This window comes from Pseudophryne corroboree, chromosome 5 (genome assembly GCF_028390025.1).
Source record: "Pseudophryne corroboree isolate aPseCor3 chromosome 5, aPseCor3.hap2, whole genome shotgun sequence".
Classification (NCBI taxonomy): Eukaryota; Metazoa; Chordata; class Amphibia; order Anura; family Myobatrachidae; genus Pseudophryne; species Pseudophryne corroboree.
In genome coordinates this window covers 540,177,554-540,204,400 of record NC_086448.1, presented here as the reverse complement: position 1 = coordinate 540,204,400, position 26,847 = coordinate 540,177,554, and the positions used below count along the sequence as shown (strand labels likewise).

General features: G+C 45.5%; 1 long non-coding RNA gene across 4 annotated transcripts in view; it reads left to right on the top strand.

Annotated features, from left to right (window-relative positions):
• Nucleotides 1-26,847, top strand: part of LOC134929197 (uncharacterized) — an 82,247-nt gene that overhangs the window by 14,377 nt on the left and 41,023 nt on the right. For 2 of the 4 annotated variants that reach the window (XR_010178368.1, XR_010178371.1), the window contains exons 3-4: nucleotides 2,416-2,487; nucleotides 26,229-26,292. This is a non-coding gene — a long non-coding RNA (uncharacterized LOC134929197). The remainder of the gene's footprint in view (nucleotides 1-2,415; nucleotides 2,488-26,228; nucleotides 26,293-26,847) is intronic. The other 2 variants (XR_010178370.1, XR_010178369.1) reach the window with 2 other exon arrangements.

Genomic DNA, 26,847 nt, shown 5'->3' with positions numbered 1-26,847 from the left:
TTCAAGAAATGATCTCAGAGGACCCATGGCCTCTGCCGCTCAGACAGGACCTGCTGCAGCAGGGGCCCTGTCTGTTCCAAGACTTACCGCGGCTGCGTTTGACGGCATGGCGGTTGAACACCGGATCCTGAAGGAAAAGGGCATTCCGGAGGAAGTCATTCCTACGCTGATTAAAGCTAGGAAAGAAGTGACCGCAAACCATTATCACCGCATTTGGCGAAAATATGTTGCGTGGTGTGAGGCCAGGAAGGCCCCAACGGAGGAATTTCAGCTGGGCCGTTTTCTGCACTTCCTACAGTCAGGGGTGACTATGGGCCTAAAATTGGGTTCCATTAAGGTCCAGATTTCGGCTCTATCGATTTTCTTCCAGAGAGAACTGGCTTCACTACCTGAAGTTCAGACTTTTGTTAAGGGAGTGCTGCATATTCAGCCCCCTTTTGTGCCTCCAGTGGCACCTTGGGATCTCAACGTGGTGTTGGATTTCTTAAAGTCACATTGGTTTGAGCCACTTAAAACCGTGGAGTTAAAATATCTCACGTGGAAAGTGGTCATGCTGTTGGCCTTGGCTTCGGCCAGGCGTGTGTCAAAATTGGCGGCTTTGTCATGTAAAAGCCCTTATCTAATTTTCCATATGGATAGGGCAGAATTGAGGACTCGTCCCCAGTTTCTCCCTAAGGTGGTATTAGCCTTTCATTTGAACCAACCTATCGTGGTGCCTGCGGATACTAAAGACTTGGAGGCTTCCAAGTTGTTGGACGTAGTCAGGGCCCTGAAAATTTATGTTTCCAGGACGGCTAGTGTCAGGAAAACTGACTCGCTATTTATCCTGTATGCACCCAACAAGCTTGGTGCTCCTGCTTCAAAGCAGACTATTGCTCGCTGGATCTGTAGTACGATTCAGCTTGCACATTCTGCGGCTGGACTGCCGCATCCTAAATCAGTGAAAGCCCATTCCACGAGGAAGGTGGGCTCTTCTTGGGCGGCTGCCCGAGGGGTCTCGGCTTTACAACTCTGCCGAGCAGCTACTTGGTCGGGGTCAAACACGTTTGCTAAATTCTACAAGTTTGACACCCTGGCTGAGGAGGACCTAGAGTTTGCCCATTCGGTGCTGCAGAGTCATCCGCACTCTCCCGCCCGTTTGGGAGCTTTGGTATAATCCTCATGGTCCTTACGGAGTCCCAGCATCCACTTAGGACGTCAGAGAAAATAAGATTTTACTCACCGGTAAATCTATTTCTCGTAGTCCGTAGTGGATGCTGGGCGCCCATCCCAAGTGCGGATTGTCTGCAATACTTGTATATAGTTATTGTTTAACTAAAGGGTTATTGTTGAGCCATCTGTTGAGAGGCTCAGTTATATTTCATACTGTTAACTGGGTATAGTATCACGAGTTATACGGTGTGATTGGTGTGGCTGGTATGAGTCTTACCCGGGATTCAATATCCTTCCTTATTGTGTCAGCTCTTCCGGGCACAGTATCCTAACTGAGGTCTGGAGGAGGGTCATAGTGGGAGGAGCCAGTGCACACCAGGTAGTCCTAAAGCTGTCTTTAGTTGTGCCCAGTCTCCTGCGGAGCCGCTATTCCCCATGGTCCTTACGGAGTCCCAGCATCCACTACGGACTACGAGAAATAGATTTACCGGTGAGTAAAATCTTATTTTTAACACTGCAGATGAGGCAGATAGAACCCTTACTTCTCAAAGCTGTTAATCTGTATGCACATTTTAAATGTAGTTTTATAGTATAAGAACTTTGAACGAACTGGAAGGGGTGTATATTGCCTATACAGTACATAACAGCCTGTGCAGAGACTTTGGTCCTGTAAGATGATCAGAGAAATCTGCAATCAAAATCCTAGCACAATTCATGATTTAAATCATAAAATTAATGATCAAAACAGTTCTGATAATCATCTAGGTATAGTTAATATGGAATAAGAAACACAAGGTGCAAGTAAAGCAATGCATGCTATAATAAATGTGACAGGCAAAATTAAGGAAGCCCAGTGCCTCCCTTATTTTCAAGAGTTAGTCTAGGGTAGACACAGATTGCACAAATAAATTCTCAGTTTTTAAACCTTTATTTTTTCTGATCCTTTACAAAATATCAAAGCAGATGAATATTGAATGGAACATGAACTTGTAAATGTGCAAATCCATAATAATAACAACTACATTTGTGCAAATATGTGGTTCAGTAAGTAAGGTAAAAAGACCTCTCACATGTGTAATGCTCTCTATTTCATTCTAATTTCCCATCAGGCCAGAGCAGGTAGACCACTGCTTCCCCTCACAGCTATTAGACTGCGCCTCATATCAGTCATACTGTCCCAACATCAGCTGTAGGATGGCAGGGTAGGTGGAAACATGGTCAAACACTGAGGTTCGTGGTGTGATCAGATTTCTGCATCTACAGGGCACATCAGCAGCAGGAAGAGACCGTGGTCACTACAGAAGAAACGTAGGGAAGTGACAAGACAAGGTTAGGGTAAGGAGTGATAAAGCTAAATATTTTTCTTATATAAAACCCTTTGTGAGGTCTAAGAACACTGTACGCTATTTATGTATGAAGTACCGTAAGGGTACGCTCGTTGCGTAGCAATCGCTTAGCCGTAGTCGAGACGCTCAAGCGTCACGTTCGCTCACGGCCAAGAGATCACAGGCAGGCACGCTATTGGCTGCCGTCTAACGTAATGATTCGCTATAGCGTAGCGGACGCTCGGGACCACGAGGAGATCACCAGCGGCGCTGACGCTCACAATGTTAAACCTTTATATCTAAACCATAAACAGTATATTATGCAGTAAAACCTTAATGTAGAAATAGGGTGTAGATGCAACCTAGTGTACCTTATTAACTCAAATGCTGTTCGAGCGTCACCGACGCTCTGAGAATACTAAACACTATAAGAAATACACAGATACCTGGGCTTAGGGTCCAACGCCTAATATATATATATTATGAATGATATACTTGCAAAAGAATTAACACAATACAAGTCATACACTACAATATAACATAGACTACCTAACCAGATAACTACACAGGAAATACAATACAATACAATACAATTATGTTTTAAGGGAAAATAAGAGAGAAAGAGGAGAAGAGAGAGAGAGAGAAATGGCCCACAATAACAGTAAGAACAATATGGTTGCAGAGAAACACTTACGCACAAGGGGAAACGATCGCATGCGCCTCTGGACATCCAGCTCCCGATTTTCAGCAATGATAACCGTTGAAGAGTGAGCTGGATGTGATCGGCTTGTCTATTTATGCCCCACACACAATACAATTCAATGGTCCCTCCAATCTCATTGTTCATTGGACACAGGAATTCGGCTTCGCACTATAACAAAAGGTCATAGGTTGATTCATACAGGTGGGCTGTGGCTACTTCCAACTGTTCAGGTGGGTGGGATACTGGGTTTCCCGCCGCATGGCTAAGTAAGAGTAAATAATAGTAAATGGACATAAACTTCTTATGTCCATAACTATTCGCACGAGCGATTAATCCGCTCCAAACCAACACCGGAATATTGCTCTTTAAATGTTCTTCCGATGGATACTAAACACCACTGTATGACTCCTGTTAGACCCTTCGTACAATACAAAGAGGGATCCCTCTGTCCAGGAACATTCTATATTAACTAAACTTTCAGAATCTATCAAAGGGACCATGGTCTGCAAAATACGTTATATAGTGAAAATATGTAACGATTGAGTCGCACGCTACGATCACATAAACTCTACCGTAAATACGCATACCGTGCGCCTGCGGGTGCCCGCGACTGTGAGTATGCGCACGCACGGGAGAGCGTACGCATGCGCAGCGCAGACCTGTGTGAGGTGCAAATATGGCAGTGTGCATAGAGATATTTTTCTGACTTTGACAGTCCACCCTTTGGCAGTCAACAATAACTGCCACTTCCTAAAACATTTCAAAAAGAGAAAAATATATGTCAGGGGTTAATACATTTACATGGTTGGGTAGGGAGGAGAGAGGAGAAGGTAGGCAAAGGGTATGACCTAGTGAGATAGCAGAAGCATGTGTGTATGAATCCGTGCTTGGGGGGCATGTATCATCGTGCCGTACGTGTTTTAAATCAAGCTTCGAGGTATTGCGAAGTATACATTTGAATTCCTTCTTATCCCGCGGTACGGGTCTGTGGATGGGCTGTCAAACTTTACCGAGCTCTTTTCGGCTGTGGTTGTAACAAAATGGGGAGCACATTTTAGTTGATGATACATGAATGGGGGAATATGTGATTGCTGATATCTGTGCCTGTATTCCCTATACTATGTGTGTAATTACCTGAAGGTTGTAGAGATGAAGAAAAGACATAATTACGGTAAATGCAGTGGTATTCTATGTCAGGTAAATGAACATTTGTCGGTTGAAGTCTTGTTCGGTGTCTGTTGAATGCAGTCTTCTTTGTGCTTTTGCCCATAAGGTGCGAGCAAAAGCTTTGTCAATGTCCATAGATTTACAAAAGTGTTGGGCTAGCGTAATTTTAAAATTTCTAGGGAAACTGGGGATCTATGGCAAAGTTCATCAAAAATCTGTGTATCAGGTTGTCAAAACTTCTTCTTTAATCCATCTGTTGTCTGTATATCGGCTCATCAAATTCCTCGTCCAAGTGGGTCTTTTTACCTTGAAGGAAACGGAAAAACAGGTGAAAGAAACGGACCGTAGAAATCGCATTTTCATCACATCATTGTTTCTACATTTGGGTCATAAATCAAATCCATTGGAATTACAGTTTCCTCACTCCTCAGACTCATTACCCTAGTACGACGATTGCACTTCATTAAAGCCTGACCGCATCTAAATATCAAACCAATTGATATGACAACACCTAATATACATAGGAGAAACTTCCCAACATCCATTATGACTCCTTGAGCCCAGTCTCCTAAACCAGAGAACCAATTTCGCGGGTTCAACCATGACACCCAACCAGTCAGCTCATTACCTACAGCAGCAAGAGTGAGATTGTGTCTCCTGCGAAATTCCCACTTCAGTTGGAGAATATCGTCCATCTTTTGGTCTATGACCTCGACCGGGTCCTCGGTGCTATTCGTAATATATGTGCAACATTTCACGCCGTATTGTGTTGCCAGTGTGACACAATATCCGCCTGTCACTGCTGTGAGGTAATTAAGAACCATTCTATGCTGTACCAGTTCTGTTTTATAAGCTTGAAGTTCTCTTCCAGTATACCTAAACGTGTCATCATACATTTCAGTGATATTATCTAACAAATTTGCAAGCGCAGATATGTATTTATAATTCAACACTCCTCTGGCGGTGCGAGTGATGTCTAACGCGATTAGAAACTGAATCCCGGTGGATTCATGGATCATGTCAGAGGCCGGATGCTCTGTTCTTTCTATCAGGTGCCGTTTAACTACGTGCTCGTAATGGGTGTGAGTATAAGGAGCTTGGGCACCACGGTGTATGTCTTTCATTTTGTCATGTGATACAGTCATTACTTCAGGCAGTACTTTTCCAATATAACACAATCCTTCAGAGTTTGGGGCAAGCCACTTATACGCCTTTCTCCCGCATATGAAATATGCATCATCGGGGAGAACATATGGGACGGAGTAGGACATAACCATATTACACACCTTCCATGTGAAATCTCCTAACCCTAATTCTTCCATCTGCTTAGTACACGTATCAGGTTGTACGATATGTGCACAGTATCCTGGTGATACCTCTCCAACTCTCGTAATCCTATTTCCTAAGGTATACCTATATCGGAAAGATTTTCCTCTACTGGCTATGTGGCGTATAAGCTCTGTATCTGTAGGCATTCTATCTGCTCTATGCGAAAAGGTCATGGTTTGGTTACTCCATGACACTTCCCAATTTCCCGGCTTTCGGGGATTGGAGATGTTAAAACATAATAGGGACCTATCCACATGGTATTGGTGGAGCTTCAAACTAGGAGGGCTGGAGATATTAAACCTCCTGTCCACCGGTCTCCCACCGCTTGACTCAAGTACCTCCCCTAACGTTAAAGGAAATGGTACTAGCCCTGATTTGCTATGACCTTGAGGTACTTGAGAGCATACCCAACAATCTGTTTTATTTAACACACTACCCACTAAGGAGTGATAGTCACTCAATGGATGCCGGTCCATGTGGATATTAAAACTGGATTGGCATTTCTTAATGCACCCATCCTCCACTACGTTGTCACAGAGCCTACAGATACAGTTTTCTTCGGCTAACAATCCTTCACAATTCCTTCTATTGTCAATGCTATCGGATCGTTTTCTGATACTCGCCTTTACTTGTTGGTTAAGTTGTTCTTGGAAAACTACGCCTCCATCTTTATCATCAGAACCCATTCCAGAACCTCTCTCGACCTCCATGGTACTCTCGCCGGAACAGACTGCTCTGGTCAACATCATGGTCAACAGGAAAATCCGGATCACAGTCTCTTGGGGCAAGTCCATCTTGTAGGAGGAAACGGAGATGAATGAGAAGGGGGAAAAATAATTTGAGGGAGATGGGATGGGAAGTTGGAGAAAAACAATAAAAGGGAACAGGGGATCGACAGCTGCTTTTGGTCTTGTGATTTTCAATGCTCAGGTGCCGCCTCAATCCTCCTGGAACAGACACTCCAGTGATACAACCTCTACCGTCTGTTCCTTATCACGGGACCTCTCTGGATCAGCAACCTTCTTACAGTGGGACGAATGAACCCAAGTCTCTCTCTCAGCAACCTTCAATGCTGTAGTGCTAGTCAATAAGACCTGGTATGGTCCTTCCCATCTGTCAATAAGGCAACCTGAGCGTAGAAAATTCCGTATCATTACATAATCCCCAGGTTCAATGTCATGACAATTACTATCTGGTAAATCAGGAATCACCAACTTCAGATTATCATTTTGATTCCTTAACTGTTTACTCATGTTAATCAAGTATTTTACAGTCACTTCATTGTTACACTTCAAATCATCCTGAGGGTTAATCATAACATGCGGTTGTCGACCAAACAAGATTTCAAAGGGAGACAGATTAAGAGGGGACCTGGGAGTGGTTCTGATGCTGTACAGTACAATGGGTAAAGCTTCTGGCCATGTCAATCCTGTCTCTGCCATCACTTTACTCAGTTTATTTTTAATAGTGCTGTTCACTCTTTCTACCTTCGCACTCGCCTGTGGACGGTATGGAGTGTGCAGCTTGCTATCAATTCCCATCAACTTACACATTCCTTGAAAGACATCACCTGTAAAATGGGTACCCCTATCACTTTCAATTATTCTAGGGATACCATATCTACATACAAATTCCTGCACAATTTTCTTAGCAGTAAACATAGCGGTATTTGTGGCCGCAGGAAATGCTTCAACCCAATTTGAAAAAACATCTATACAAACAAGTACATATTTCAAATTCCGACAAGGGGGTAATTGTATAAAGTCAATCTGTATTACCTGGAAAGGGCCGCCTGCAGGTGGGATATGAGATGGTTCTGTAGGTATTGCCTTTCCGATGTTCTTTCTCAAACAGGTAAGGCATGACATTGCTCTTTTACTCGCATGAGATGAAAATCCTGGGGCACACCAATATGCTCTTACCAACTTGCACATCCCTTCCTTGCCCAGATGAGTCAGCCCATGAGCTGCCTCAGCTAAACATGGAAGGTATGCTCTGGGGGCCACTGGTTTACCGTGTCCATCCGTCCAGAGTCCTGAGGACTCCTGGCCATATCCTTTTGCCTTCCAGACTGCCTTTTCCTGTGTGGAACACAAATTTTGCATCTCACACAACTTCTGTGTGTTGATGGTATTAAATACCATCAGTTGTGTGGTGTCCGTCTGTCTGGGGGTACCGGCTGCTAACTTAGCAGCTTCGTCTGCTCGGCTGTTACCAAGTGATACTGGGTCCTGGCTATATGTGTGTGCTTTACACTTGATAACAGCCACTCTGTCGGGTTCCTGTATCGCTGTTAGAAGCCTTTTTATGTGAGCTGCATGCGCTATCGGTGTACCAGCTGCCGTCATGAAATTTCTGAGGCGCCATAGGGCTCCGAAATCATGGACTACCCCGAATGCGTATCTAGAATCGGTGTAGATATTGGCTGATTTGCCCTTAGCCAATTCACATGCTCTGGTTAGGGCGACCAGTTCAGCAACCTGGGCTGAGTGAGGTGGGCCTAGCGGTTCCGCTTCTATGGTGCCTTGGTCATCTACGACTGCGTATCCAGTACACAAGTCTCACGAGTCTGACTGTCTATGACAACTACCGTCCGTGTAGAACGTAAGTTCTACATCTTCCAGTGGGTTGTCACTGATGTCAGGCCTTGCGGTAAAATTTTGGGTCAAATATTCCATACAATCATGTGTGTCTTCCTTTGTATTAAATCCTCCTTCCCCACCACTCTCATCCTCCACCCTTTGTGCCTGTCCAGGCACACCTGGGAGATATGTTGCAGGATTTAATGCACTGCATCTCCTTATGGTGATGTTTACGGGGGCCATTAGTGCCAATTCCCATCTTGTAAACCGCGCTGATGAGACGTGCCTGGTTTGGGCAGAATTTAACAAGGCTGACACTGCATGTGGTGTATGAATTGTGAGGTTGTGACCTAGCACGACGTCTTCGCTTTTCGTTACTAGCAATGCTATCGCAGCAACGCTTCGCAAGCATGTGGGGAGGGATCGCGCTACCGTGTCTAGCTGAGCGCTGTAATATGCTACTGGCCTGCTGGCATCACCGTGCTTTTGGGTTAGTACGCCTGCCGCGCAACCAGCACTTTCTGTTCCGTACAGCTCAAAGGGTTTCCCATAGTCTGGCATACCTAATGCTGGTGCCTGCGTTAGGCACTGTTTAAGTCTCTCAAATGCCGTCTCAGACTCGTCTGTATGCGAAATCCGATCAGGTTTGTTTGAGGAGACCATCTCCTGCAAGGGTAACGCTAGAATGGAAAACCCTGGGATCCAATTACGGCAATACCCACACATTCCTAAAAATGTTCTGATCTGTTGCTGGGTTTGTGGCAGAGTCATGTCTCTAATAGCTTGAATTCTATCAGCGGTCAGGTGTCTCAGTCCTTGTGTTAGACAGTGTCCCAAATATTTTACCTTAGTTTGGCATAATTGCAACTTGTCTTTGGAAACCTTGTGTCCTGTGTCTGAAAGATGAAACCGGAGCTGTTTCGTATCCTTCAGGGATGCTTCCAATGAATCAGAACACAGTAGTAGATCATCCACGTACTGTATTAATACTGATCCACTCACTGGTTGGAAAGACTGTAAACAATCATGCAAAGCCTGAGAAAATATACTTGGACTATCTATGAAACCTTGTGGTAATCGAGTCCATGTGTATTGGACTCCTCTGTATGTAAATGCGAACAAATATTGGCTGTCAGGGTGCAGAGGTACCGAAAAGAAAGCGGAGCAGAGGTCAATAACAGTGAAAAATTTCGCAGTGGGAGGGATTTGCATTAGGATGACAGCTGGATTTGGCACTACGGGGAACTGACTCTCAACTATTTTGTTAATCCCCCTTAGATCCTGCACTAGCCGGTAACCCCTCCCCCCACTCTTTTTAACAGGGAAGATGGGACTATTGGCAGTGCTGGACGTTCTTACCAGAATGCCCTGTTGTAGCAAGCGCTCTATTACAGGATACACTCCTAACTCCACCTCTGGCTTCAGAGGGTACTGTGGGATTTTTGGAGCTATCCTACCATCTTTTACTTGTACAACTACCGGAGCTACGTTTGCCATTAATCCAGTGTCCTGTCCATCTTTAGTCCAAAGTGACTCTGGTATCTGCGATGTCATTTCTTTTACTTGGGAGGGAGTCCTATTTGTCATAATGGTATGTGACATTAATTTTGATGGGGAGTCTATCATGTCTCGCACTTCCTGAGCGTGATTCTCAGGTATGTCCAAGAATACACCTTCAGGAGTACAATAAATGACGCACCCCATTTTACACAGTAAGCCTCTTCCCAGGAGATTGGTCGGTGCCGATGCAGCCAGCAAAAAGGAATGCTTGGTATGTAAAGGCCCTATTGTAATCTCGGCTGGCTTGCTAACAGGGTAATGCTGGACTACTCCTGTTACTCCCATGGCTGGAATTGTCCTACCAGTGGTTCTCATGCCCACTGTCGAATTTATCACTGATTTGGCCGCCCCCGTATCTACAAGAAAGTTTAATGATTTACCAGCTACATTAATTGCAACTTCGGGTTCACTTCCAAGGCTTGCAATCAATTTTACTGGCTGCAGATTACAGGTATGGCCACACCCCTATTGGGTATGGTGACCTCCCTGAATCCCGCTGGCAGCAACTACTTGTGAGGGAGTTAGCTGGGAACTACCAGAGGCGTGCCAGTCTCTGTTCGGGGGGTATCTTTTTGTTTCCCCTGTATGTGGCTCATAACTCCGTCTCTGTGGACCCTGATCCCAATGTCGTGTGTCGTGTCGTTGTCTAGGGGGTTGATAAGATTTTTGTACATTTCTCGATCTACAGTCTCGTGCAAAGTGTCCCTGTTTGTGACAAAAATAACATGTTACCACATTTGACTTACCCACAGGGTTTGGTGATATTAACACAGGCTGTTTTGTGGTCAGGGCCTGTATACTTACTGACATTAACTTATCACCTTGTGACTCCCTGTGTCTGGTGATATTCCGGTCGTGATCAATAGCAGCCTCTCTCAAAGTAGCCACAGACAGACCTCGCCAACATGGTTGTGTGGTCTGTACCCTAGTCTTTAATGACTCTTTTAAACCATCCATCAGTACCGATACTGCTACTTCTCGATGGTTTATGTTTGTTTTAATGTCCTCTATGCCTGTGCATTTTGCCATCTCTGATAATGCTCTGTGAAAATACTCTGCAGCTGTTTCTGACTCCTTTTGTTTAATGGAGAATGTCTTGTTCCATTTAACTACCGCTGGGAAATATTCCTTTAACTGTAAACTTATTCTTTTTACATTATCTTTGTTGTACACATCTGTAAGAGGTACATCCTGATCTAATCCACAGTCAACTAAAAATTGAGTTGCGTCGACATTGGAGGGTAAACAAGCTCTTAGCAGTACTTGCCAATCTTTGTTATTGGGCTCTAAAGTGTTTCCTAGGTCTCTGATGTATTTTTGGCTAGCAACTAAATCTTTTCTAGGGTCAGGGAATTCAGACACTATGGTCCTTAATTCCATTCGGGTAAACGGGCTGTACATGGCGATGTTCCTAACAGGAGTGACTCCTGAAGTGTCCGTTTTCCCATTTGGCACTACTATTACCTTAACAGGATTAATTCTAACAACATCATTCTGTGTAGATTCTGCAGTTTGTGGTGAAATAGTTTCAGCATAGTGTATGGTGCCGTACTTACCCATTGATACGACCTCACCTGTCCCTCCGCTAGGGGGCTTTGTTACTAATCTTATGGGTTGGGCCGTGCCTACTGTTGTTTCTGATATGGTGGCTGCTAGAGAGAGCGCTGATATTGTTGCCGATTCGTCCTCTTGATCACACTCCTGGGGAAAGTTCAAAACAGGGTACAACTTGCACGGGTTAATACTTGCATTGGTTAATTGGTTAACATTATCTTTAACATTTACACAGTTGCTAAGTGTTTGTTTGTTACACCTTAGTGCGTCATTCTCCGCAACCAATTTCTCTCCTGATATGTATGGTGGCGGTGGGGCCGTGGCTATCAGTTTCTTGATAGAGCCAGATCCCGCCGCCTGAGCCAATCCTCTCTGTATGTCACCCTCCTGTTGCCACAACTGCAAATAATCATAATGCTTGATTCGTCTCTTTGCTGATTTAATGAGACATATCCTTCTCCTTAAATTCGTTAACACTTCTGTGCTGAAGCTACCTACTCTTGGGAATTTCTCCCCGTCATGTACTGTCATTCTCTCCCATTCATCACATAAAGCTTCTGTGTGACTTCCGTACTTTTCACACATTACGTACCTTGCCGACCCGACTGGTCGGTTTATAGAATCAACCCGAACCGAGGTTGATCGCCCCCTTCCTGAACAACTGGCCCCCATAATTTGCAGGTGTTACGGAACCTTACAAAAAACCAAGATATTCACGATAGGTTGGCGGTGAAGTTTACCGAGCACCTCACTCACTCGCCCACGCCGACCAATACGACCTGATCACACTGATATAGTGCTGGCGTACTCGACCCAGGGCCCCTATTAACCTTTGTTTACTGGAACATGTGGGTGTGATCCGAAGAGCATTAACCCTTTCCAGTAAAGGTGTGGTTGTCAGATAGTTCCTGAGTGACCAGCGAACTTCCCTTTTTGAAAAAATAAAAAATTACACAAATCACGTTAGAATGTACAAATAGCGTTTATGACCTTCGTACACAAATAGTACCGGTCAGGTTTACTAATGCACACAATTACGTGCGGTACAATCGTTCAGCACATAAGCAACTAATCTTATGTACGGAGCGACCAGCGGAATCGAAAATTGCGGCTGCGAATTCCTTCAGCAAGAGACTCTATAGCGGACTTCCTTGTCTGCTGTACCTAGACCTCCTGGTCTGTTATGCGACCTCCTGGTCTGACCTCCTGGTCTGTTACAGTATGACCTCCTGGTCTGCTACACTCTAATGCTCAAATTTTATGTTTAACCAAGGATGCCTCCCTAGCCACCATGTATGTCACTTACACGTATGTACCTCTGCGAGAACTCGACTTCTTGTGGTTCAACCTGTAAAATTGTATAAACTTATATATACAAAACACTCACTCACCACACGTACACTTTTGCTTCTATTTCTATTTCTGCGCAGAAATTTTTCTTTAGACCAGATGTATTACAAATTAGGAGAAGGATCTGTTAATTTAAATTTCGAATTTAAAATAGATTTGCGCTACTTATCGCCTGTTTGCGCTATTTATCGCTTGTTGCGCTATTTATCGCCTGTTGCGTTATTAAAAAAATCAACACTATCGTGTGACTTGAGTTACGTGGGCGTACTCAGACGCTCCGTTGCAAAATTTACGCTGCGTGCGTCGGCCTTTGCACACGCGAGTCTCTCCCTTTGTTAGAGACACGTGTACACCAGTCTTTGTCCACCGTAACACAACTAACACGTTTTATCAATGTAGATGATCCTCGATCATCTACCGCACACCACACCAATCTCTCCTTTTACCTTTAGGTAGAGCTGTGTGTATTTCTATACCTTAACTGTATTACCTTTACTCTTTAACTATGAAATAGCGGCAAATCTCTCTTAGTACGTTTATCAATTATACAATGGCAAACAGGAGAGTGATATATGAAAATACACGAATGAAAAGAAATGCAGATATGCGTGCGTGTGTACGCAAGACAGAAATAAAACAGTTTTAAAAAGACACTATCGTTTTGTTCTTACCTCCGGTCCCGGATTCCTTCAGCACCCTTTACTAAGCGAAGCAGACGCTTATCCAAACAGCACTACGAGGAATATGACCTCCCGCCCTTTGCTGCTGGATAATGTCTGCTGAAATTACCTAGTGCAGATATGTGAAGGACGGGCGAGCCGCCAATTGATAAAGCTAAATATTTTTCTTATATAAAACCCTTTGTGAGGTCTAAGAACACTGTACGCTATTTATGTATGAAGTACCGTAAGGGTACGCTCGTTGCGTAGCAATCGCTTAGCCGTAGTCGAGACGCTCAAGCGTCACGTTCGCTCACGGCCAAGAGATCACAGGCAGGCACGCTATTGGCTGCCGTCTAACGTAATGATTCGCTATAGCGTAGCGGACGCTCGGGACCACGAGGAGATCACCAGCGGCGCTGACGCTCACAATGTTAAACCTTTATATCTAAACCATAAACAGTATATTATGCAGTAAAACCTTAATGTAGAAATAGGGTGTAGATGCAACCTAGTGTAACCTTATTAACTCAAATGCTGTTCGAGCGTCACCGACGCTCTGAGAATACTAAACACTATAAGAAATACACAGATACCTGGGCTTAGGGTCCAACGCCTAATATATATATATTATGAATGATATACTTGCAAAAGAATTAACACAATACAAGTCATACACTACAATATAACATAGACTACCTAACCAGAAAACTACACAGGAAATACAATACAATACAATTATGTTTTAAGGGAAAATAAGAGAGAAAGAGGAGAAGAGAGAGAGAGAGAAATGGCCCACAATAACAGTAAGAACAATATGGTTGCGGAGAAACACTTACGCACAAGGGGAAACGATCGCATGCGCCTCTGGACATCCAGCTCCCGATTTTCAGCAATGATAACCGTTGAAGAGTGAGCTGGATGTGATCGGCTTGTCTATTTATGCCCCACACACAATACAATTCAATGGTCCCTCCAATCTCATTGTTCATTGGACACAGGAATTCGGCTTCGCACTATAACAAAAGGTCATAGGTTGATTCATACAGGTGGGCTGTGGCTACTTCCAACTGTTCAGGTGGGTGGGATACTGGGTTTCCCGCCGCATGGCTAAGTAAGAGTAAATAATAGTAAATGGACATAAACTTCTTATGTCCATAACTATTCGCACGAGCGATTAATCCGCTCCAGACCAACACCGGAATATTGCTCTTTAAATGTTCTTCCGATGGATACTAAACACCACTGTATGACTCCTGTTAGACCCTTCGTACAATACAAAGAGGGATCCCTCTGTCCAGGAACATTCTATATTAACTAAACTTTCAGAATCTATCAAAGGGACCATGGTCTACAAAATACGTTATATAGTGAAAATATGTAACGATTGAGTCGCACGCTACGATCACATAAACTCTACCGTAAATACGCATACCGTGCGCCTGCGGGTGCCCGCGACTGTGAGTATGCGCACGCACGGGAGAGCGTACGCATGCGCAGCGCAGACCTGTGTGAGGTGCAAATATGGCAGTGTGCATAGAGATATTTTTCTGACTTTGACAGGAGGCTTCCCAGCCATAAACAACCTATTCCCACACTCACCCAGCTTCTTAGAGGCATGGAAATATTGGAGTAGAGCTATAACATTGTCGCTTATCAGCAATTAATATTATTGCTTTTATTCATTTTTAATACTATTTCTCTGACGTCCTAGTGGATGCTGGGAACTCCGTAAGGACCATGGGGAATAGCGGCTCCGCAGGAGACTGGGCACAATTAAAGAAAGCTTTAGGTCACCTGGTGTGCACTGGCTCCTCCCACTATGACCCTCCTCCAAGCCTCAGTTAGATTTTGTGCCCGGCCGAGGTTGGATGCACACTAGGGGCTCTCCTGAGCTTCTAGAAAGAAAGTATATAATTAGGTTTTTTATTTTACAGTGAGACCTGCTGGCAACAGGCTCACTGCAGCGAGGGACTAAGGGGAGAAGAAGCGAACCTACCTGCTTGCAGCTAGCTTGGGCTTCTTAGGCTACTGGACACCATTAACTCCAGAGGGATCGACCGCATGGAACTGGCCTTGGTGTTCGTTCCCGGAGCCGCGCCGCCGTCCCCCTTACAGAGCCAGAAGCAAGAAGAGGTCCGGAAAATCGGCGGCAGAAGACATCAGTCTTCACCAAGGTAGCGCACAGCACTGCAGCTGTGCGCCATTGCTCCTCATGCACACTTCACACTCCGGTCACTGAGGGTGCAGGGCGCTGGGGGGGGGCGCCCTGAGCAGCAATAAAAACACCTTGGCTGGCATATATATCACAATATATAGCCCCAGAGGCTATATATGTGATAAATACCCCTGCCAGAATCCATAAAAATGCGGGAGAAAAGTCAGCGAAAAAGGGGCGGAGCTATCTCTCTCAGCACACTGGCGCCATTTTCTCTTCACAGTGCAACTGGAAGACAGCTCCCCAGGCTCTCCCCTGTAGTTTTCAGGCTCAAAGGGTTAAAAAGAGAGGGGGGGCACTAAATTTAGGCGCAATATTGTATATACAAGCAGCTATTGGGAAAAATTCACTCAATATAGTGTTAATCCCTAAATTATATAGCGCTCTGGTGTGTGCTGGCATACTCTCTCTCTGTCTCCCCAAAGGGCTGTGTGGGGTCCTGTCCTCAGTCAGAGCATTCCCTGTGTGTGTGCGGTGTGTCGGTACGGCTGTGTCGACACGTTTGATGAGGAGGCTTATGTGATGGCAGAGCAGATGCCGATAAATGGGATGTCGCCCCCTGTGGGGCCGACACCAGAGTGGATGGATAGGTGGAAGGTATAAACCGACAGTGTCAACTCCTTACATAAAAGGTGGGATGACGTAACATCTATGGGACAGCCGGCTTCTCAGCCCGCGCCTGCCCAGGCGTCTCAAAGGCCATCAGGGGCTCAAAAACGCCCGCTCCCTCAGATGGCAGACACAGATGTCGACACGGAGTCTGACTCCAGTGTCGACGAGGTTGAGACATATACACAATCCACTAGGAACATCCGTTACATGATCCCGGCAATAAAAAATGTGTTACACATTTCTGACATTAACCCAAGTACCACTAAAAAAGGGTTTTATGTTTGGGGAGAAAAAGCAGGCAGTGTTTTGTTCCCCCATCAAATGAGTGAATGAAGTGTGAAAAAGCGTGGGTTCCCCCGATAAGAAACTGATAATTTCTATAAAGTTACTGATGGCGTACCCTTTCCCGCCAGAGGATAAGTTACGCTGGGAGATATCCCCTAGGGTGGATAAGGCGCTCACACGTTTGTCAAAAAAGGTGGCACTGCCGTCTTAGGATACGGCCACTTTGAAGGTACCTGCTGATAAAAAGCAGGAGGCTATCCTGAAGTCTGTATTTACACACTCAGGTACTAGATTGAGACCTGCAGATAGTGCTGCTGCAGCGTGGTCTGTAACCCTGTCAAACAGGGATACTATTTTGCGAACATAAGACGTCGTCTTATATATGAGGGATGCACAGAGGGATATTTTGCCGGCTGGCATCCAGAATTAATGCAATGTCCATTCTGTCAGGAGGGTATTAGAGACCCGACACTGGACAGGTGATGCTGACTTTAAAAGGCACATAGAGCCTTATAAGGGTGAGGAATTGTTTGGGGATGGTCTCTGGGACCTCGTATCCACAGCAACAGCTGGGAAGAAATTTTTTTTACCTCAGGTTTCCTCACAGCCTAAGAAAGCACTGTATTATCAGGTACAGTCCTTTCGGCTTCAGATATGCAAGCGTGTAAAACGAGGGAAGAGGGAAAAAGCTGCACCAGTCAGCCAGTTCCCAGAATCAAAATTCTTCCCCCGCTTCCTCTGAGTCCACCGCATGACGGGGGGGCTCCACAGGCGTAGCCAGGTATGGTGGGGGGCCGCCTCAAAAATTTCAGCGATCAGTGGGCTCGCTCACAGGTGGATCCCTAGATTCTTCAAGTAGTATTTCAGGGGTACAAGCTGGAATTCGAGGCGTCTCCCCCCCGCCGTTTCCTCAAATCTGCCTTGCCGACAACTCCCTCAGGCAGGGAGACTGTGCTAGAGGCAATTCACAAGCTGTATTCCCAGCAGGTGATAGTCAAAGTGCCCCTACTTCAACAAGGACGGGGTTACTATTCCACACTGTTTGTGGTACCGAAACCGGACGGTTCGTGAGACCCATTTTAAATTTGAAATCCTTGAACACATACATAAAAAAATTCAAGTTCAAGATGGAATCGCTCAGGGCGGTTATTGCAAGCCTGGACGAGGGGGATTACATGGTATCCCTGGACATCAAGGATGCTTACCTGCATGTCCCCATTTACTATCCTCACCAGGAGTACCTCAGATTTGTGGTACAGGATTGCCATTACCAATTCCAGATGCTGCCGTTTGGACTCTCCACGGCACCGAGGGTGTTTACCAAAGTAATGGCGGAAATGATGATACTCCTTCGAAGAAAGGGAGTTTTAATTATCCCGTACTTGGACGATCTCCTAATAAAGGCGAGGTCCAAGGAGCAGTTGTTGGTGGGAGTAGCACTATCTCAGGAGGTGCTACACCAGCACGGTTGGATTCTGAATATTCCAAAATCACAGCTGGTTCCGACGACATGTCTACTGTTCCTGGGTATGATCCTGGACACAGTCCAGAAAAAAGTGTTTCTCCCGGAGGAGAAAGCCAAGGAGCTGTCATCTCTAGTCAGAGACCTCCTGAAACCGAAACAGGTATCGGTGCATCACTGTACGCGGGTCCTGGGAAAGATGGTGGCTTCTTACAAAGCAATTCCTTTCGGCAGGTTCCATGCCAGAATCTTTCAGTGGGACCTGTTGGACCAGTGGTCCGGATCGCATCTTCAGATGCATCGCCTGATAACCCTGTCTCCAAGAACCAGGGTGTCTCTGCTGTGGTGGCTGCAGAGTGCCCATCTTCTAGAGGGCCGCAGATTCGGCATACAGGACTGGGTCCTGGTGACCACAGATGCCAGCCTTCGGGGCTGGGGGGCAGTCACACAGGGAAGAAACTTCCAAGGACTATGGTCGAGTCAGGAGACTTCCCTACACATAAATATTCTGGAACTAAGGGCCATTTACAACGCCCTAAGTCAGGCAAGGCCTCTGCTTCAAAACCAGCCGGTACTGATCCAGTCAGACAACATCACGGCAGTCGCCCATGTAAATCGACAGGGTGGCACAAGAAGCAGGATAGCAATGGCAGAAGCCACAAGGATTCTCCGATGGGCGGAAAATCACGTACTAGCACTGTCAGCAGTGTTCATTCCGGGAGTGGACAACTGGGAAGTAGACTTTCTCAGCAGGCACGACCTCCACCCGGGAGAGTGGGGACTTCATCCAGAAGTCTTCACGCTGATTGTAAATCGATGGGAACGTCCACAAGTGGACATGATGGCGTCCCGCCTAAACAAAAAACTAGAGAGATATTGCGCCAGGTCAAGGGACCCTCAGGCGATAGCTGTGGACGCTCTGGTGACACCGTGGGTGTACCAGTCAGTTTATGTGTTCCCTCCTCTGCCTCTCATACCAAGGGTACTGAGAATAATAAGAAAACGAGGAGTAAGAACAATACTCGTGGTTCCGGATTGGCCAAGGCGAGCGTGGTACCCGGAACTTCAAGAGAGGATCTCAGAGGACCCATGGCCTCTGCCGCTCAGACAGGACCTGCTGCAGCAGGGGCCCTGTCTGTTCCAAGACTTACCGCGGCTGCGTTTGACGGCATGGCGGTTGAACGCCGGATCCTGAAGGAAAAGGGCATTCCGGAGGAAGTCATTCCTACGCTGATTAAAGCCAGGAAAGATGTAACTGCAAAGCATTATCACCGCATATGGCGGAAATATGTTGCTTGGTGTGAGGCCGAAAAGGCCCCAACAGAGGAATTTCAACTAGGTCGATTTCTGCATTCCTACAAACAGGAGTGACTATGGGCCTGAAATTAGGCTCCATTAAGGTACAGATCTCGGCTCTGTCGATTTTCTTCCAGAAAGAACTGGCTTCATTGCCTGAAGTTCAGACGTTTGTGAAGGGAGTGCTGCATGTTCAGCCCCCGTTTGTGCCTCCAGTGGCACCTTGGGATCTCAACGTGGTGTTGAGTTTCTTAAAATCACATTGGTTTGAGCCACTTAAAACCGTGGATCTAAAATATCTCACGTGGAAAGTGGTCATGTTATTGGCCTTGGCTTCGGCCAGGCGTGTGTCAGAATTGGCGGCTTTGTCATGTAAAAGCCCTTATCTGATTTTCCATATGGATAGGGCAGAATTGAGGACTCGTCCTCAGTTTCTCCCTAAGGTGGTATCAGCTTTTCACTTGAACCAACCTATTGTGGTGCCTGCGGCTACTAGGGACTTGGAGGATTCCAAGTTGCTGGACGTAGTCAGGGCCTTGAAAATTTATGTTTCCAGGACGGCTGGAGTCAGGAAAACTGACTCGCTATTTATCCTGTATGCACCCAACAAGCTGGGTGCTCCTGCTTCTAAGCAGACTATTGCTCGCTGGATTTGTAGCACAATTCAGCAGGCGCATTCTGCGGCTGGACTGCCGCATCCTAAATCAGTAAAAGCCCATTCCACATGGAAGGTGGGCTCATCTTGGGCGGCTGCCCGAGGGGTCTCGGCTTTACAACTTTGCCGAGCTGCTACTTGGTCAGGGGCAAACACGTTTGCAAAATTCTACAGATTTGATACCCTGGCTGAGGAGGACCTGGAGTTCTCTCATTCGGTGCTGCAGAGTCATCCGCACTCTCCCGCCCGTTTGGGAGCTTTGGTATAATCCCCATGGTCCTTACGGAGTTCCCAGCATCCACTAGGACGTCAGAGAAAATAAGATTTTACTCACCGGTAAATCTATTTCTCGTAGTCCGTAGTGGATGCTGGGCGCCCGTCCCAAGTGCGGATTGTCTGCAATACTTGTACATAGTTACTGTTAACTAAAGGGTTATTGTTGAGCCATCTGTTGAGAGGCTCAGTTGTTTTCATACTGTTAAACTGGGTATTGTATCACGAGTTATACAGTGTGATTGGTGTGGCTGGTAAGAGTCTTACCCGGGATTCAAAATCCTTCCTTATTATGTCAGCTCATCCGGGCACAGTGTCCTAACTGAGGCTTGGAGGAGGGTCATAGTGGGAGGAGCCAGTGCACACCAGGTGACCTAAAGCTTTCTTTAATTGTGCCCAGTCTCCTGCGGAGCCGCTATTCCCCATGGTCCTTACGGAGTTCCCAGCATCCACTACGGACTACGAGAAATAGATTTACCGGTGAGTAAAATCTTATTTTTATTGTTTTATTGCTTGTTTTATTGCTTGTTCACACAAGCTAACATGTTATTGCTACAGTTAACACACAACTGGGGGTATCCAATTAGCCCCAATGCCGTTTGGGCTGATAAAAACATCCGGTTATCTTGTTTAATGTCCAATGGTCATTATCGAGGTATCCAATTAGAGGCTGTCTTTATCGCCCAAAATTGGACCTGTGTTCGTGTGATAACATATGGAAACAGGGATAAGTCCCCGATCCCACTCGCTATTGCAGCTCCGGCAGGATATTTATTGCGGATTATGCTTCGGGTGCCTGAGGTACCCGAAGCATAATCCCCAATAAGTGCCAGCATCAGGGGGAGGAGCGCGCCGCATCCAGGCTAATTGGATAGCCCTTGGTGATACAATTACCCATGGTCATTGACCGTGGGTAATTGGATACCCCCCATTGTTTTTCATAATAGTTCTATTTACAACCTAACTTAAGCTGCTTTAGCACACACCAGCGCAAGTCTTGAATACAATTTATAGATAACAGGTAAAGACTCAATACAATGCTATGTCATGGCAGGTCACTCATTAGTTTAGTTGAGATGCTTCAGTTAACAGCAAAACAACAAGATGTAAAAAAACACCATGTAGGTCAGTGACTAAGGGCCCAATTACTCATGTCAAACAACAAAAATCCTAGTTTGACTTCCTTGCTACTTTCCAAGTGTTACTCTGTATGTCTATAAATAGAGCAGTTGTTTAGTTTTACAAGTTAAAAATATGGGCCCTCATTCCGAGTTGTTCGCTCGTTCTTTTTCATCGCATCGCAGTGAAAATCCGCTTAGTACGCATGCGCAAAGTTCGCACTGCGACTGCGCCAAGTAACTTTACTATGAAGAAAGTATTTTTACTCACGGCTTTTTCTTCGCTCCGGCGATCGTAATGTGATTGACAGGAAATGGGTGTTACTGGGCGGAAACACGGCGTTTCAGGGGCGTGTGGCTGAAAACGCTACCGTTTCCGGAAAAAACGCAGGAGTGGCCGGAGAAACGGTGGGAGTGCCTGGGCGAACGCTGGGTGTGTTTGTGACGTCAACCAGGAACGACAAGCACTGAAATGATCGCACAGGCAGAGTAAGTCTGGAGCTACTCTGAAACTGCTAAGTAGTTAGTAATCGCAATATTGCGAATACATCGGTCGCAATTTTAAGAAGCTAAGATTCACTCCCAGTAGGCGGCGGCTTAGCGTGTGTAACTCTGCTAAATTCGCCTTGCGACCGATCAACTCGGAATGAGGGCCATGGTTTGTTAGCTTTTTGACTTTCACAAACTGTTTTCATTACCTTTGAATGCATCAAAATGGTAAAACACCTAAGCCATAAAGAAAAGTGTATATGCTATTATAGGGGAACGACCTGTAAGAAGTTATTTGATTTCCAAATGAAAACTGCATCTCTCATTGGGGTAAATTTACTAAGATTCGTAATTTCCGAAAAAAGGTCAAAGTTCAATCACGAATGACATCGACAGTGTAAAACTGCAACTTTTTGAATTGATTACGATGGATTTACTAAGCTGTCGTATTCGGGTTTTTCTTTTCTTCCGATGTCGATGTCATTCGTTTTTTTTTACCTATTTTTACGGCAGTGATTAGCAAAACACTGCCGTTTTTTTTTACAATCAATCTCGGCCGGATCTGTGTGATCCGTGCTGGGGTTCTTATTTTTTTTTTTTTTAATTAAACAATGTAAAATCCCAAAAAAAAATGCGTGGGGTCCCCCCTCCTAAGCATAACCAGCCTCGGGCTCTTTGAGCCGATCCTGGTTGCAGAAATATGGGGAAAAAATTGACAGGGGTTCCCCCATATTTAAGCAACCAGCATCGGGCTCTGCGCCTGGTCCTGGTCCCAAAAATACGGGGGACAAAAAGAGTAGGGGTCCCCCGTATTTTTAAAACCAGCACCGGGCTCCACTAGCTGGACAGATAATGCCACAGCCGGGGGTCACTTTTATATAGTGCCCTGCGGCCGTGGCATCAAAAATCCAACTAGTCACCCCTGGCCGGGGTACCCTGGGGGAGTGGGGACCCCTTCAATCAAGGGGTCCCCCCCCCCAGCCACCCAAGGGCCAGGGGTGAAGCCCGAGGCTGCCCCCCCCCATCCAATGGGCTGCGGATGGGGGGGCTGATAGCCTTTGTTGTAATTGAAAAGATATTGTTTTTAGTAGCAGTACTACAAGTCCCAGCAATCCTCCCCCGCATGCTGGTACTTGGAGAACCACAAGTACCAGCATGCGGCGGAAAAACGGGCCCGCTGGTACCTGTAGTACTACCACTAAAAAAATACCCAAAAAAACACAAGACACACACACCGTGAAAGTATAATTTTATTACATACATACACACATACATACATACATACTTACCTTAAGTTCCCACGCAGGTCGGTCCTCTTCTCCAGTAGAATCCAAGGGGTACCTGTTGAAGAAATTATACTCACGAGATCCAGGGGTCCAGGCTCCTCGGGAAATCCAGGGGTAATCCACGTACTTGCATAAAATAAGAAAACGGAAAGCCGAGCCACGAACTGAAAGGGGCCCCATGTTTTCACATGGGACTCCTTTCCACGAATGCCAGAAACCCACTCTGACTGATGTCTAAGTGGGTTTCTTCAGCCAATCAGGGAGTGCCACGTTGTAGCACTCTCCTGATCAGCTGTGTGCTCCTGTCCTCACTGACAGGCGGCACACGGCAGTGTTACAATGTAGCGCCTATGCGCTACATTGTAACCAATGATGGGAACTTTCTGCTCAGCGGTGACGTCACTTTAGGTCAACCGCAGGGCAGAAAGTTCCCATCATTGGTTACAATGTAGCGCATAGGCGCTACATTGTAACACTGCCGTGTGCTGCCTGTCAGTGAGGACAGGACCACACAGCTGATCAGGAGAGTGCTACAACGTGGCGCTCCCTGATTGGCTGAAGAAACCCACTTAGACAGAAGTCAGAGTGGCTTTCTGGCATTCGTGGAAAGGTGACCCATGTGCAAACATGGGTCCCCTTTCAGTTCGTGGTCGGGACACCGTTTTGTTTTTTTTGTCAAGTACGTGGATTACCCCTGGATTTCCCGAGGAGCCTGGACCCCTGGATCTCGTGAGTATAATTTCTTCAACAGGTACCCCTTGGATTCTACTGGAGAAGAGGACCGACCTGCGTGGGAACATAAGGTAAGTATGTATGTATGTGTGTATGTATGTAATAAAATTATACTTTCACGGTGTGTGTGTCTTGTGTTTTTTTGGGTATTTTTTTAGTAGTAGTACTACAGGTACCAGCGGGCCCGTTTTTCCGTCGCATGCTGGTACTTGTGGTTCTCCAAGTACCAGCATGCGGGGGAGGCTTGCTGGGCCTTGTAGTACTGCTACTAAAAACAATATCTTTTCTTTTACAACAAAGGCTATCAGCCTCCCCATCCGCAGCCCATTGGATGGGGGGGGACAGCCTCGGGCTTCACCCCTGGCCCTTGGGTGGCTGGGGGGGGGGACCCCTTGATTGAAGGGGTCCCCACTCCCCCAGGGTACCCCGGCCAGGGGTGACTAGTTGGATTTTTGATGCCACGGCCGCAGGGCACTATATCAAAGTGACCCCCGGCTGTGGCATTATCTGTCCAGCTAGTGGAGCCCGGTGCTGGTTTTAAAAATACGGGGGACCCCTACTCTTTTTGTCCCCCGTATTTTTGGGACCAGGACCAGGCGCAGAGCCCGATGCTGGTTGCTTAAATATGGGGGAACCCCTGTCATTTTTTTCCCCATATTTCTGCAACCAGGATCGGCTCAAAGAGCCCGAGGCTGGTTATGCTTAGGAGGGGGGACCCCACGCAATTTTTTTTGAAAAAATAAGCACTTTCCCACCCCTTCCCACTGATATACATGCACGGATCTCATGGATCCGTGCATGCCTATCCAATCACGAATAAAAAAAGCAGGTCTGTTTTTTTTTAGCACTTTTTTACGAGTTGTAATTTTTCACGGCAGTGTTTGTTCTTTTTTTGCTTTGCACTTCTTAGTAAATGACCGAGATTCATACTTAAACAGCCGCGTTTTGACCGATGGTGTATTCATTCGTAATTTTTTACCTGAACTTGCAAAAAATTACGAATGCCCTCATCACTGCCGTGATTAGTGCTTAGTAAATTACCGAGATGACACTTTGAAGAAAAAACGCCATCTCGGTCAAAATCGGGAGCTTAGTAAATATACCCCATTGATTTTACTTCACATGTTTCTTTTTTTTTTTTACATTTATAGCAATGTGTACATCATTATAAGTCTCTTTTGTCGGATACTAATCACATAGTGTATCAACATCATGACTTCATTGTCAATAATTAGTTAAATGGATATGTAAATTATAACTTTACTTTAAAAAAGAATTAAAACAATCTGAACTTGCAGAATACTAGATAGCTAGCTAGGAATTTTAATTAGATACTCTAAAACTGATCTTTATGTGACAGCAATAGGTGCAGCTTGAACTCAGACGTAAGTAGCACTGTTTATCAGCTGATGTTAGAAGCCTGACTGTAGTTGGTGCACATTATGGTGGTCATTCCGAGTTGATCGCTCGCTAGCTGTTTTTAGCAGCCATGCAAACGCTATGCCGCCTCCCACTGGGAGTGTATTTTAGCTTAGCAGAAGTGCGAACGAAAGGATCGCAGAGCAGCTGCAAAGTTTTTTTGTGCAGTTTTAGAGTAGCTCCATACCTACTCAGCGCTTGCAATCACTTCAGACTGTTCAGTTCCTGTTTTGACGTCACGAACACGCCCTGCGTTCGCCCAGCCACGCCTGCATTTTTCCTGGCACGCCTGCGTTATTTTGAACACTCCCTGAAAACGGTCAGTTGACACCCAGACATGCCCACTTCATGTCAATCACTCTGCGGTCAGCAGTGCGACTGAAAAACTTCGCAAGACCCTGTGTGAAACTACATCGGCCGTTGTAAAAGTACGACATGCGTGCGCATTGCACCGCATACGCAGAAGTGCCTTTTTTTGCCTCATCACTGCACAGCGACTGAATGCAGCTAGCGATCAACTCGGAATGACCCCCTATAAACACTGCAGAAAACCCAGTGCTAGTATGCAGGCCACCATGACTCTGACCAATGGCGCATCAGACCTCCCAATACTTTTATGATGCCACAAAGCATTTATTGTATACCTTGCACATGTATAGATTGCCATGTCAAGATCAGGCTGTTAATTAATGTGGAAACCAGATACATGGGTCTTAGTTAGCATAGGCGTTCTTTGTTGCTATAGGTAGAGTTACCACCTCATCCCTTTAATTCTGGACACATTAATTACACAGGTTCTGTGGCTGGCTGACTTCATGACTCCATTTCACCTGATTTTTATCAGCCACAGAACCTGTGTAATTAATAAGTGTCCAGAATTAAAGGGATGAGGTGGTAACCCTAGCTATAGGCTACACCACATCTGTAAGAATAAGTACTGTGGGATGCTGTTTTTACTGTTCTGGATTATTTAAATGTGCCTTACGCTCTTATTTTTACTAGCATCCATCAAAATACTGCAGCCGAGGAAAGGAATGTGCACTTGTGAGTCTACAATCCCATAAAAGTAAATATAACTCTGCAAATGTAGATAAGCAGAGCGCTGTTACCATTAGTAAATTGCATTTTAGTTAATGTTTGCAGATTGTTTAAAGCTGCATTGTCATGTAGTAGATACATTGTACTAACCTTCTCCCTACCCTAACTGAAGCCACGGGGGAGCTTCATGCAGTTGTTTTTTCCAGGGCTTCGCTCGCTGTGTAACACAAAAAATAAAAATATATTCAATCTAAAAAGTTAAAATAGCAGAGGAGAGGGTGTCAGATGCAGTATCTTGATATGTAATTGTTAAGCTATATCTGTCTGTGATTTGTATATCCTCTGATATGAGTTCTATTTTAAGATATGAGCGATATTATCTCTCTTGTTATTTTCCATATTGATCATAGGTTAGCATCATGTCTTAAAAATAAAGCTTTAGCTTCCTACATAGTGAAATAAATGAGACAGCAGAACTGACTAAAGAATAAGAGAGATGACAGTCTAACACCTAAGGTGATAGGAACCGACATGCAAATGACGTTATTTCTCTTCAAAGTCCTTGGCCTAAATTTATAACTAA